This window comes from Medicago sativa, chromosome 1, assembly GCF_051527215.1.
Source record: "Medicago sativa cultivar Bolivia chromosome 1, Bolivia_mono, whole genome shotgun sequence".
Classification (NCBI taxonomy): Eukaryota; Viridiplantae; Streptophyta; class Magnoliopsida; order Fabales; family Fabaceae; genus Medicago; species Medicago sativa.
Genome location: NC_140749.1, coordinates 20,281,282 through 20,296,608, shown reverse-complemented (window position 1 = coordinate 20,296,608; position 15,327 = coordinate 20,281,282). Strand labels below are relative to the sequence as shown.

The following is a 15,327-nucleotide window of genomic DNA, read 5'->3' as shown; positions in this document are numbered from 1 at the left end:
CGGAAGCACTGCACCGCTCCTATACATTAGGAAGACCAATATTGGTAACTAAAAATATGTTATGTAAACAACAACAAAAAATAACATTTTGTAAGATACCAAACACACGATACCTTGAAAATAAAAAAAAAATATAACCCATACTTTTTCTCTTTAAGATACCAAACACACGATACCTTGAAAATAAAAAAATATAACCCATACTTTTTCTCAGCTTTGAATATGATTCTAAATACTTTTTCTCAACTTTGAATATGATTCTGAATCTCGTTCTTGCTATAACAAAAGCCATATAGATGATATCAATTAAGGGGTCTTTAGTGATCTACAAATGTAAATTAGTAATTATTCTCAAATTTAATACTGGTATATTAAGAACACGCCCAAGTTTGTCACATGTGGTGTGAAATACGACCCCCACCAAATTGAAAATTATGTTGAGGATAGTCTCACTATAATGAAAGTTGGAAATCAATCACAACGTGATGAAACTACATGGGAAATAACATGCTCCGCAATTTATTGAGAACTAAATTAGCACCACATGTGACGATCTCTGGCATTATCTTGAGATACTAGCATTAAATTTAAATTTAGGAATGAAAACTAGTTTGCATTTGGAGACTTCTAAAAAACAAAAACTCATTGATGACATCCCTTATATGGCTTCTGAAATTAGAAAGAGTAATATCCAAATTAAGAAAAAGGTTTGGGTTACATTGTTTTTCGATTTTCACAGTACATCGTGGTTTTTATGTTATTAGATGTGGATTTTTTTTAACAAAACTTATTTTAGTTTCCAATATCGTCCAAACAAGCTTTGCTGTCTTAGCCTTTACCAATCTATTCACCAGTTTTCCTTGTATTGCACAAGTGCATATACATATAATAGAAATAGACATTCAAATTATTCAGTTAGATTACAATGTTGAAAACAGTTAAAAAAATCAAGTGATTCGTGCCCTCTTTGAATGTTTTAGTTGTATTCTCTAATGTTGTCAAAACACTTAGAACTCTAAAAACGAATTGGGATAATATAATATTAAGGGCTTGGACCGAGTGTTATTTATTTCCATTTTGATAATTATCATTAAGACACCAACAACCATCTTCTGCTCCTTTTGTTGATACTTAATCGTGTTGAGAGGTTTGTTTTATTTTTATATTGTATGAACCAAAATTTGATTTACCCTTGAGTATAAATGTTTACAATACATGCAGAAGATAAAAATTTACCCTTAAGCATAAATGTTTACAGATATCTGCAGAAGATAAAAAGAATTACATCAAGTCACCTTTTGTTTGCAAGAAGTTGTAATTATTTAGTTATTCAAATAATCCATTGGGTTTAAAACTATTTGGGAACATGCTCTGCAATTTATTGAGAATTAAATTAGCACCACATGTGACGATCTTTGACACTATCTTGAGATACTAGCATTAAATTTAGAAATGAAAACTAGTTTGCGTTTAGAGACTTCTAAAAATCTCATTGATGACGTCCCTTCTAGGCTTCTGTAATTAGACAGAGTAACATCCAAATTAATAAAAATGTCTGGGTTACTTTTTTACATTTTCACAGTACAACGTGGTTCTTATGTTATAAAATGTGGATATTTTTTTTTGTTTGCAAAACTTATTTTACTTTCCAATATCTCTCAAACAATTGTTGAGAAGTAGCGCTTTGCTGCCTTAGCATTTACCAATCGGTCCACCAGTTTTCCTTGTATTGTACAAGTGCATATGCAAATAACAGACATTCAAATTATTCAATTAGATTACAATGTTGAAAACAATTACAAAAATCAAGTGAATCATGCCCTTTTTGAATGCTTTAATTGTATTCTCTAATGTGTGGTCAAAACACTCAAAACTTTAAAAACGAATTGGGATAATATAATATTGAAGGTTTGGAATGAGTGTTATTTATTTCCTTTTTGATCATTATCATCCAAACACCAACAACCATCTTCAGCTCCTTCTGTTGATACTTAATCGTGTTTAGGGGTTTATTTTATTTTTACATGAACCCAAAATATGATTTACCCTTAAGTATAAATGTTTACGGATACGCAAACAAATTATATTTTTGATTAGGAGTCCATTGTAGATACAAGAGGTGACTTGATGTAATTCTTTTTATCTTTTGCAGAAGTTGTAATTATTTAGTTATTCAAATAACCGTTGGGTTTAATCTTTTTTGAGATGATAACTTAGATTTGTTTTCTAAACAAAGTATAAAGTTGGATATACCAAGAAATCATCTTATCTGCATTAGGCCATATTGCAGCGTACTGGGGAAACATTTTCAGTTACGAAGTTCATCCATTTTTTCAAGATGTAACCAAATCTTATTGAAGTGGATCAATATTTTTTTTTTCCATTAGGCTGCACCTAATGTTCGAAAAAGCTATTATGTTTGTCCTAGTTACAACAAATTGGTGTCTGCACAAATTGATTGAGGTGTGGCAACCAATTTTTTTAAATAAATTTAAAAAATGAAAATCCATAATCATCACATAAAGCAGTAATCAAAACGCTTCTCATCAATTTCTCATTGTGCTTGATGCTCATAAAGTTTTTATACAATCAAAGCTATAACAATCTAAAAGCGAAATTTTGGAAACTTGTAAACAACATATCACATAGGATTGATTACAATGTACAATTTGAACCAAAATTTATGCAAGGTTTACGTAGCATTGTAACATCAAATCAATAGACATACTTCAGTTTATAACTTTCAATCAACAAAATTAGATTCATGGGGTTTATGCACTCACAAATTTGAGATAAAATCACCATATTGAAGCAAGCACACACACTCGAGCATATTAAACATGAAATAATCGGTTGTTGCTAAAGATAGCATTTAGTTAGAGATTGTAAAGAAAAAGACAAACAGGGAACAAAGATCGTAACTAATTTCACTAACCAAATAGATATATAAACTAGGAAAAGTAAAATATTAAATGGAAATCAAGGAAATGACAAACTTAGAGTTTTATGTACATTTATAATATTTTTTATAGGCTAAATTGGACATTTGGTCCATTAATTATTTTAAAAGTTTTATTTTGGTCCTTAAATTAATTAAAGTTATGTTTTGGTCTCTTAATTTCATCTTCGTTTGTCATTTTGGTCTTATTATGTTAATTTTAACCCCAATTAACCTCAAATTTCTAAGGTGGACCAATATTGTATGTGATCCACTATAGACCTTATTAATATATTTAATTTTAACCCTAATCATTTTGAAACAAAATAGATCATTAGATAATTTATTAAAAAAAAGATCATTAGATAATTAATGTAAGCCCCTTGAATCTAATAATGAACCACCAACACATAAACATTTTTTCATTTTCTTCTCCTTCTTTTTCAATCGTCTTCGAGAAGAGAAAGAAATAGTTACCTATGTTGCAAACTTATTTCTCTCTTTAATGACATGATTATGAAAAGTTTGGTATGATTTAAGAAGGGAAAAAAAGAAGGAAGAAGATGACGTGATGGTGAAAAGTTGTAAATGGATTTTTGGATGATTTGGATTTTCGTTATTTTTTTTTTTTTTGGGTATGACTGATGAAGATGTATGAGGATGTTGTTGAAGATAACAAAGAAGATGAAGAAATAGAAAGAAAAAAATAAAGTTGTTGATGGTCCACAGTAAGATCCACTGAACCTCCTTATCTGGTCCTCTTTTCAAAATATACAAGGTCTATGGTAGACCATCTATAACATTGATCCGCCTAAGACATTTGGGGTCAAAAGTAATAGTCAAAATGACAAACATAGATGTAATTATGTCACCAAAAACGTAATTTTTATTAATTAAGGGACGAAAATGAAATTTTGAGATTAATTAAGGAACCAAATATCCAATTAAGCCATTTTTATGATATCAAAAGAATAATATTTCTTGCTTTCTCGTCAAATTGACAATTTCTTGTATCCTGAAAAGGCAAACAAAATAGATTCCATGAGAGTGATATCCGCCAGTACAATCCATGCATCGAGTTGCTCTCCTTTTGCTCTTTAAAAGACCAAACAGACCCTACAAATGATGTTGAAAATCTTGACCCTACTGCTAATTTGTAAGGACCGTAGATTGATTGGCTAGTTTGTGATATAACTCGGGGGCTAATTTGACAGTAAATTAAACACAGTTAACGAACGTACCAAGTTGTTTAATGTTCAAAATTAGGGGGTATATATCCGACCTCTATCAAAATAAAAGACAATGATTTTGAAAGAGCTAAAGAACCAAATTGTGTTCAAATATGATTGATCTCAAAAGGGAGAAAGAACTGATAGGTCCTTATGACCAAAAGTCTCTCATAAATAATCAAGTATTGTAAAAAAGTCTGTCATAAAAAATATTAGATTTTAAGGAGTGAGAGTACTAATAATTCATCACGACGAAGTCTCTCATTTCTATCACGATATAAATTACTATAAAAGCAAAGATGTAATACTATAAGACAATGAAAATAAATAAATAAACAAAATGAAGAAAGGAAAAGGTTAATAATGAATAAATAAATATAGGACAAGAAAAGTAAAGAACAATGCCTCTTATATGGGGCGAGAACAATGCCTCCAGCCCAAATACATAATAAAATAAAGATTTGAAATAAAATTTAATAAATGAATGAATAAACTAAAGGATATAAATAAATACATAGAAACAAAAGAACGCATAGAAGCAAAAAGAAAGAAAGGAAGTGTTGACAAATTGAAAGCCCTTTCTCAATTTTACTTCCCTTGTAAATTGCCATTGCCATGTATATATACAACAATAAAAGGGGAATCTCTACCACATGGGTGCAGAGGTGATAAAGAGAGTTGGTGTGAATTAATTTGAACCATTGGATCTTTTGTACATCTTAATTTGAAGCCGTTGGTTATGTGTTACCACTTACCATGTACCATAGAAAAAGAAAACACTTAACTAAACATGTGCAACCAAGTACCATCATAAAGTTGTTTGTCTTTTCAATATACTAATTTGTAATTATGAATGCAAATGAAATACAATGCAATGAAACACTTAACTAAACTAATAAGCATTTTTTTGGAAATGCAATGCATTTTGAAAAACAGCAAGAGAAAATCACGACGACATGAAAGTCATATTTTGTGGCTTCTTTGTGGTTCAAACATACGCTAAATAGGCTCGATGAATAATTTTTCTATTTTGATACTCTTTTTGTTTTTACAAAATAACTAAAAATAAAACCAAAAGCATCAGTGTGCTTAAAGAATCTAAAACTTCACAACGACTAAAAGGATATTTTGAGGGTTTTTTCTTGATTTATTTGCCATTAAAAAAATATTCTGTTACTCCAAATTCATATACTTGAGAAAATAGGATACAACAAAAGATCGGAATCCAAACCTACTACACACATAGAAGTCTGTTCCTAATTAATAATAATGTGCACATTCATCAACAATTTCATGATCATTATGTTAAAATTTCTTTAGCATGTGCATGGAATTAGACATTACTAATAACCCAAGGCAATGTGAAAGTGGTATTGTTTTCCCCCTCTGTTTTTCTAAGTTCATTTTTATAGTAGTATTGATTTTATTTTCAACAACAATTTTATCGGATAGAAATATTCAAGCATACCAATATATAGCTAGGTCCTTGTGGTGACCAAGGTTGTCAAAATCGGGACTTTACTTCAGGTCGAAAGAGAATAACAAAATCGGGACTCGTAAAATCGCAATCAAAATCGAAGGATTTTACTCAACTACTTTTGCAGAATCGATATAAGAAATTGTAAAATCGCAATCAAAATCTTGTATCCTACCTATATTCCACAAACAAGTTCCTACGCACCATCCTAATTTCTTTATCTTACACATAGATGTTCCTAATTGTTCTACAAGTTTCAGCACTATCAGGTATATCTTGTTAACAATCATTTCATAAAATAAATCATAGGCTTCGTTTACAAGTCTATCGTGGCACAGTCTAGATATGACTGAGTCATACAAGAACGGATAATTTAGCTTCTCCTGTCTCACATAAACCATCAATCAGAATCCAATAACTTTCATGGTTCAACTGAAAACCCTTTAGAATGATGTAGTTATAAACATATTGTTTTATAAATCGGGTCTCTATGACATAAATCATCAAAAAGATCATTCAAAGTGGAAGTACTAGGATGATTACCAGTCTTGATGATTTTATTGAATAGAGAAAAACCTGAGAAGATGTTACATAATCTTATAGCAAGACAATGATAATTGATGAGGATTGTCCAAGTATCAATGTTAGAGATATCTTCATAAAAATGTTATTTAGTTAGCGGTTCAACTAGTTACTTGTGACCGAAACTTAAAACTTAATCTCAATTTCAAATAAGTAGTCCAACACTTCATGCAGAAATAAAATATAAAACAGTGTTGGAATGACAACTAGCATACATAAAAGAAAGAAAATACGAAGAAATCAGAATCAGAAATGATACACAAGCTTCTATATATAGTGAAAGCAATATGACACAGTTCTGAAGTCAAGGAACCATTGTTAGCCAAGAAAAGGGAGTCTATCCTCAATGACATTAAATGTAATCTGACAGTAGAATACATACGCAGTTGGCGATTGGGTCTACATGAAATTGCAGCCATATAGACTGAAGTCAGTTCTTAGCCAAGAGATGAATTGGAAACACAATCCTAGATTGTATGGTCTATTACAAAATCAATAAGATCATAAGACAAGTGGCTAACAAACATAATCATCAACCTAAGAGTAAGATCCATCCGAAATTAACGTCACAAGGCAAGACAATGACAAGGTATAATCACAGAGAAAATATAAAACAAGAAACATAGGTGTTAACTATCCGTCAGACATCTATCAGTGAACATGATCAAATTAAAATAACTAATTCAAGGCAATTTCTAGGTTTATAATACGGGAGGAAACTTATTTGATCATAGAAAAAAACACGAAAATGAGAAACTCAATCCTAGATTGTAAGATGGTAGGACAAATGGTCTTCCAACATAATCATAAGAGTAAGATCCATCCAAAGAAAATGTCACCAGGCAAGACAATCATAAGCCATAATCAAAGAGAAAATATAAAACAAGAAACACATGAACAAATTAGAATTGCATTAATTGAACATTATTATTTTGCAGTGCACACACTTGGAAGCAAAGATATAGAAGTGAAAGTAAAAGCAGAAGCATGGTCCTTAAATTAGAAAACTAGAAAGCATAAGCATGTAATCTACAATATTCCACAGGCAGGTAGCTCCTTCCATCCTTCCTTCGCAGCATCCATCCTTATTTCAATATTGTACAGCTAAACCCATATTATTATCATGAAAGCTAAGGTCAAGCAAGAACACACATGAAATAAATATAATCATAATAATTAACCTCAGTAATGATTTTTCAGAAAACAATAGGAAAATCTCAAACTCAACTCTTCCGCCTTTCTTGTAACTTTAACTCTTCCACCATTGTATAGTCCACCAATCACGGATTGACAACAAGCAAGATCAGGTTTGACACCGCGTTTTATCAGCACAGCAACTGCTCTTTTAGCCGCTTTCACCTCTTGTTCTGTAACTAATTTAGCAGCTTTCACATCTTGTTCAATACTGATGTTCCTTAGTGCTTCCCCAAATTCACTAAACAAGGCAATTGCTTGTTTAAATTGACCGGTGATGCAATAGCCATAGACTAGACAGCAATATAAGAAATTACTAGGTATGAAATTCTTAACAATCAATTCAGAAAATAAATCATAGGCTTCGTTTATATGTCTTTCCTTGCAGAGTGTGATTATGATCGGTCCATACAAAGCCTCATATCTTTTTTCATTGTCATACTGCAGTGTCTCCGCCTTGCTCATAAAGCGTATGATTGGTTTAGTTTTTTGAATCTGCTCTGGTTCCTTGTGAATCTGCGGTGCTTCTCTCAAAAAGTGTATTGCTTTTTCAGTTTCTCCTATCTTACATAAACCATGGATTATAATGTCATAAGTATCAAGGTTCAACTGAAAACCCTTTAGTATGGTGTACTTATAAAACATAATTGCTTTATAAATCTGGCCTTTACCACATAAGCCTTGAAAAAGATCATTCAAAGTGGAAGGAGCAGGACGATGACCGGCTTTAATTATATTGTTGAATAGAGAGAAAGCTGAGGATATGTTAGATTTAGAGTGACAACTGATGAGGATGTTCCAAGTATCAACGTTTGGATATACACGATCATAACACTTACGGGATAGGGATTCATCCCATCGTTGAGCAAGTTGAATTAATAGTCAAGAGATAACCCTTTTTTTTAAGGGAAGAAAAAAGGAAGTTATAATCGGATATGGAATAATCGAAATCGAGCATCACATCGAATACATGAAAAGCAGTACGATGGTTAAGAGTTTCAGGATCAAAGAGCAAGGGTTCTGTAATTGAAGAGAAGGAACGAATTAGGTATGAAACAAAAGGACGAGGAGGAGGAAACAGCTTGTTGTTGTTGGGAATAATAATAGAAGAAGAAACAGAAACGGAAGAGGTACCAACATATCTTATTAACCTTGACAACATTGTTGTTGTTTGCACTGAATGTATGTTTTGCGCACAACACAAGTCACAACACAGATTCAAGAGTACTGCCGCTACCCTAGCTAACCCTAACCTACTATATAAATATTGTTTAATGAAAAATGTTATAGTTAACTAGACTTTTCACCCGTGCTGTCGCACGGGTCATATACAATGTAAATGTAGTAGGGAAAAGCAAAAATACATCGTATATTTTCAAATGTCATAACTTTAAATTCAATAATAATGGAAGTTTTTTGTGTCTACACATTTCGAAAAATTTCTTTAAACATTGTCTTCATCTATTAGCAATTTTTTTAGACCGTTTCTTGAGGTGACCGTTGAAAATTGTGCCCGTGAACTCAGATTCATATCTATATCAATCCCAGTTAGGCTTCTTTCTGAACTTTTTTCTGTATTAATTGTACTTTAAAAGAGGTTGGTTTTCAAAACCTAAGTAAACAATGAATTTAAAAACATTAATTGGCTTCTGCTTGTACATAAATGCGTTTATCATTTAAAAGACTATATTTTAAGAGTGTAAGTGGACCGGGTAAATCCAACGAATTCAACAGGCCGAACCAAACCAACCCGTATACACCCGTGCTGTTGATTGGTTCAAGTCAAAAAATGATCCGAACTGAAGGCATTTCAGAACAAATTGTGTAAAGAACAATATGGTGAATAAATATCATAAAAAACAAAAAGAATGGAATAACGTATTTTCCCAATTCCCCTTGTAAATTTATTTTCCAAATGCAGTTTGCTAAGGTCCTACAAAGAAACACTCTTTAACAATTTTCGTTTTCATTGCTACATCTTTTAAGCAATGAATTCTTCAAATCTAATAATAATCAACTGGAATATACAATCTTCTATTTCCACATGTTATATAGAGTTGGCAGACTCATCATCCCATTTTTTTTCATCCTTCAATTGAAGGTCTTGTGTTGGGCAATCTCCTACCATTCACAAAGGAACTGAATAAAGGCAGTGCTCTAGAAGGTTGTACATAGGGTACCATGTGAGCACCTCCCCGTACGGTGGCGAAAATTAACAAATTTCCATACTCAAAGTTGCCCAACCTCCAACCTACACATAGATATGCAATGCAATTAATCAATTATTACCCGTCCAAATAATGGTTCGCTTAAATTTTACAAAGCTACAATGCTATAGCACTGCTAAATAGCGTATCTCATAACAATAATGATTTGTTTAAATTCCACTACGCAATAGCGCCACTATAGCCTTTATTTGACAACAGTGACAAAAACCACTGTTGCTTTGGAAAACTGGAGCGAAAAAATTGAATAACCATACTATAGAGTACTGAACTTATTTTTCGAAATACAGAAAATGGTTAAACTGTTAAAATAAAATAAAAATTGCCTGGCCTTTGCGGAACCAAGCTCCATATGGGACTGTAATCTTGAACTTCAGGTCATTAGCCAGTTCACGAATGAGTGTTCGAGAACCTAGCAATGGCACAACGGAATCTTGGTCTCCGCTGTCATAATAATTTAACAAATGATTAGCTTCTTAGTAATCAGAGGATTTCAAGAGAAATGATCAATAGAGATTTGGAAGCCTGAGAGTGAGTAAAACTTGTAAGGAGTCGTTCTGATAAAAGATGTAAAATGAATAATAAAGTATAGTATCTATAGGGACAGATCACCTAATTAATTTATAACTAACTTATTGATATTAACATAATTAGTATTCTGTAACATAGCTTACTATCAAAAGGCAAAATTAAATAGCCAATTGGTCTCTTTTGTTGAAATTAGTTACCTAAAAACCCATACTGGAATATGGTTTTGAACAATCCGTTTGAGAATTGGAAGCATATTAATGTTAGGATCTGTATCACTGTAATTTAAAACACTGCAATAAAGAAAAAGTGCAGATCAGACATCAGATCACTAATGAAATGAATAAGAAAAAAAAAAGACATATCTATTATGATTATAGCAGTCAAGATTTCAAGTAAGTTTAAAAATCTCAATTATCAAAATTCCAAAAAAAAAAATAAAATAAATCAACATGAGAGGCAATGATTGTTTATATTTTATAAGCTATATTAAGACGATATATCCAGTAGATTGTAATAGTGAAAAAACACAGTAAAGAATAGTTGTGCCAAAAGCCTTATTGACAAAGAACAGTAAAAAACAAAATCTCAAGACGGGATAGAGACTTAATTTAATAAAGTAAAGTAAAACATTAACAAACCATACACTTGCTTAATTTAGTAAACCATTTTGTGTTCACTTATCATTTCTCTTTGGATAGAGACTTAATTTATGTTACTAACACACCATATACTTGCTTAATTTGTGGATAGAGACTTAATTGGGAACAGGTAAACAATCTAGCAAAGTAGTACATGTAACATCATAAAAGGAGGGAAAAATTATATTTGGACATCATAATAGATTATAGAAGATTAACCAAACAAAGAACTATTAATTAGACAAAGAGCGCTATTAAGCACAAACAGAGGGAAAAATCAACGTGCATAATTATTATGTAGCATGAAATTGAAATCGTATGAGAAAGAACTATGAATACACATAACAGCTTGTTCCTCAACAGCTAGATTCCACCATGGGGTCCTATTCACATTGACAAACTATCTATATTAAAATTACTTCAAAAAAAAAACCTCCCTAATATCAATAATAATGCCACATCTGTTAGGTTGGTTATTCATTAACATATTCTGCTGCAACTTGGCTTGTTAAAAAAAAACATATTCTGCTGCAACTTTCCCAATCCTTAATACTCCTATTTCTGATTCATTGCAACTAACTATAAATTGCATAGATTAAATTTCTTAATCTATAAAAAATATACTAAAACAACTAACTATTTGGAATACCAAAACTGTAAATTTATATAGAAATCAGTAAAAGTATTGTGGATATAATAACTTAAATTTACATTGTTACATTAATTTATCGCCCAGCTTCAAATTAATCAAAGATCCTTGTTTAGATTTCAGTTTTTTTAGGCAGTGTTTCTATCAAGTATCAACTGAAACCTTGTTAGAAAACCTCAAAAGAATCCTATTAAAAATAAGATTAGGATCCATGTATTTACTTTATTATATATATAGGATCAGCATATCGTATCCTATCATATCATGTAAATAAGAACCGTATCCTATCATGTCGTGTAAATAAGAACAGAATATCCTGTATATATTATTGTATTAATTGATTTGACGTCTATATAAAGAGAGCTCATTGTGTAGTTGAAACACATGGTCTCGCCATAAGTCCTAGTTTTTCTCATTCAACAAACTCAAATACTTCATTTGCCCTATGTTAGAAAAGCTGAAGCTAGACAAATACAAATGAGTTTAAGCAACACCAAACTGATATGCACCTACCATGTCAAAATCATTGGAAGCTGCTGTTAGATTTATACCAACTCCACCAGCTTTAAGTGACATCAACAACACCTGGTGCAAGAGATAACTGGTGATGGTTATTATTAGTCAAAGCATTGAAACAGTTCACTACACTGATTAGGTAACAGATAAACATGATGAAATATGTTAAGACCTGTATGTCGCTGTCTTCTGAGAATTGTTTGATTACTTTTTCCCGTTGCTGCAGATTCAATGTCCCATCAAGACGTACAGATGAAATTTTATTCCTGAACATAGATGATAACACAAATATAATGATTAATTAACCTCTGCTATCATTGTTCTTGGAAATTGGGTTAAGCCAAATTCAACCTTACAAAACCGGCTTGAAAGGTGAGGCCTGTCCAAGATTTATAAACACTACACGGGTCATATGCTATCTACTTGGTGTTTCAAAATACATTAATATAACAAACACTAATTTCAGAAAGTACATTGCAATTTGCAAGTGATATATTTAAGTCCATGTTTTTTACTTTTGTTCCAAGCAGCTATACAATTATTACTGGTTCTGCCATACATACTCTTATGTAAGAATGCAATTTTTATCACATATAGTTAGGATGCTATTTCTTGTCATGATAGGCTTTAACATAATTCATGAACTTGTCTTAATCAGGGAGGAGTTTTTATTTAAATGGAACAACATGTACACTGCAAACATAATGAAGAATTTTTTAAGATGTTTATGTTTCAACTGCACAAATACGGGACCAACCAAATGAATCATCACAGCACAGTTCGTCTATACTACATAAAATTCTGTTGAATTTGAGTTTAGCATTTACCTATGTCCATTTACCGTTATTTCAATTTCCAGAATTGTATACAAACTGAATTCACACCTGCACAAATACAGGGAACAACGAAATGAATCATTCACATCACAGTACGACTATACTATTTAAAATTCTGTTTGAAATATTCAAGTTACGTTTTTTACTATATACTATATCCCAATGCTACTACAAAGACAATTAAGATACGAAAGTTAATATTATGGTAAAGTTAAAACAATAATGAACCAACCTTTTAAGCTAAGTAAATCACATGCAACCTTCCAATTGTTTCCTGCCATGATGAAAGAATTCATGTGCGACATTTCCAACCTTGCAGAACGCTATCTATTACCTTCAATCAAAGCTGCAAATCAAGAATAATGAAACAAAGCAACAATTAAATTTCAATCAAATTTTCATAATATATTAATTTCCAATGTCAAAACCAAATAAAATTAACAGTTGAATTAAGATCAGTGAACAATCAGATATCATTACAGCTCAATAATTGTTTCTTAAAAAATTCAACAAAATCAAATAAAAACTAAAACTGAGAAGGGGGTGTTGGTTTATGACATAATGTTAAAGAAAGAACAAAACAAACCTGTCAAAATTACCAATAGGAGAAAGTAGGTATAAATGTTAAACCTGTAGGTGACACCGTTGAAGAGGCATTCGATTTCGCATGGGAAAGGAGATAGTGGGAAGGGTGCGGTTGATTTTTGATTCACAACGGGAGATTCTGATTCGGAATTCGGATCAGCGTGACGATGATCGGCAACATTGGACTCATCAGAGTGTTCGTCGTACTGGCATGGCGTTGGTGTTGAATGAATGGGAAGCGGGAGAGACAACGGGACAGAGAGACCTAAAGAGTAGGCCGGAGGAGAAAATTAACGGCTGAGTCCGCCGGCCCAGAAGCTTTCGAATCAACGATTCGTGAGAGAGAGGGTGAAGAGAGAAAGCGATTAAAGGGAAAAACTGTTGCAGAGAACGAAAGAGCGATATAGATTCCGGTGAACCGTTAGATTCCGGTGGCAGAGGTCCATGGTGGTATTCAAAAAATGGGTGTGAGAGAGAAGGGAGAGAGAGAGGGGTGTGTTAGGTCAGAGGAGTGATGGTTTTCAGGGAAGAGAAAGAGGTTCGTAGAGAGAAGTATTTAGGAGTGATGTGTTGCTTTAGGGGTAATACAGTAATATTAAGCATTAGGGTTAGGTTGAAATTAGGGCAACAAAGTTTGCTTGGGGCAACTTTTATATATAGATTGATGGTTAAATAATATATACTCCTTTATTGTATTTGAAACCATATGACCTTCGACTCTTTCACTTCTTTTCTCATTCTCAAATCCTAGCCGTCACCATAATTCTTCTTGTTGACCTAACAAAGAGGGTGATTTAGCTTCAATTTTGACTTGAAATCACCCTTCAAATTTTTCTTTCTACTTTAGTTAAATAAGTGATTTCCACATATTTTCAGTCTTCTTTCGTTTGTTTTGATTTTTCACCTTTGTGTAGTGTTTTCTTATAGATAATATTCGTTGTCGCGAGACACTTTTTCCCGAACAGGTCACGAGAGTAATTTGCACACTTTAAATATCATTTTTTTGAAGGAAGAAATTCATTACATTTCATTAGCAAAAATATGTCAAATAAAGGTAGGTACATCATCAATAATATGGGGGCTAGGATTAGACATGGCTGCATGAGCTAACTCGTGAGCTACCCTATTTGCTTGCCTCCTGTTGAACTCGACATGAGAGTTCTGAAATCTATCCATTAGCAGCTGTTTACACCACTAGTAGTTGTTTACAAGCAGTAATAATACACCCAAATTCGCTACTATCATCTAGGCTAGAATTGAGACAATCAACAACTCTTTTACAATCAAGAACAAAATCGACGTTGTCAAACTGTTGATTAGAAATCTAATCCAAAGTTGTGTGCAAACCAACAGCCTCCCCCACGTCTATATCGCAAAGAGGAGCAAACAATTCCGTTCTTGCAAGAACAAAAGCACAATCATCATCCCTAAGGCACATGCCCAGACCAACCGTGTTAAGAGAAGAGGAAAAGGATGCATCAGTGTTGCATTTATACCTGTCAGGTGCCGGTTTCTTCCCATTATCTTCTTCTTGCCTTATGGGTCGCACCTGTGGTACGGTGGTTTGGGTGCTGTTGCGAGGCCTAATAACTTGGGTTGCTCTCCATTCTTCTAGAAGTTGAGTTGCACGTTGAGATACTTACAAATTGGTTTCATTCTGTTGCTGCCAAAGTTTCAAGTTCCAGCTCTTCCAAAGACTCCACATAATTGCGGCCATAGTTCACATTGCCCTGAAGAAAGATACTGCAAAAGAGTGAATATGAGAGCGTGAATATTATAATCTTGACGAATCATCCTGTCAATTGTGTCCCATAAATTCGCATTCCGCCATACTTGAACAGCTTTAGGACACTCAATGAGAATATGAATGCTATCTTCATAATTGTTATTACATTGAACACATTCAAATGGGCAAGAGACTCCTCTA

The 15,327-nt window shown here is 32.6% G+C and overlaps 1 long non-coding RNA gene across 1 annotated transcript; it reads right to left on the bottom strand.

The window, feature by feature from the left end:
* Positions 1-9,228: 9,228 nt before the first annotated feature.
* On the bottom strand, positions 9,229-14,060 carry LOC146953477 (uncharacterized). The gene is made up of 6 exons (XR_015010444.1): positions 13,446-14,060; positions 13,048-13,161; positions 12,807-12,863; positions 12,152-12,245; positions 11,977-12,048; positions 9,229-10,466 (listed from the first exon to the last, which is right to left on the bottom strand). It is a non-coding gene; the product is annotated as an uncharacterized LOC146953477 (long non-coding RNA).
* Between the last annotated feature and the right edge of the window lie 1,267 nt (positions 14,061-15,327).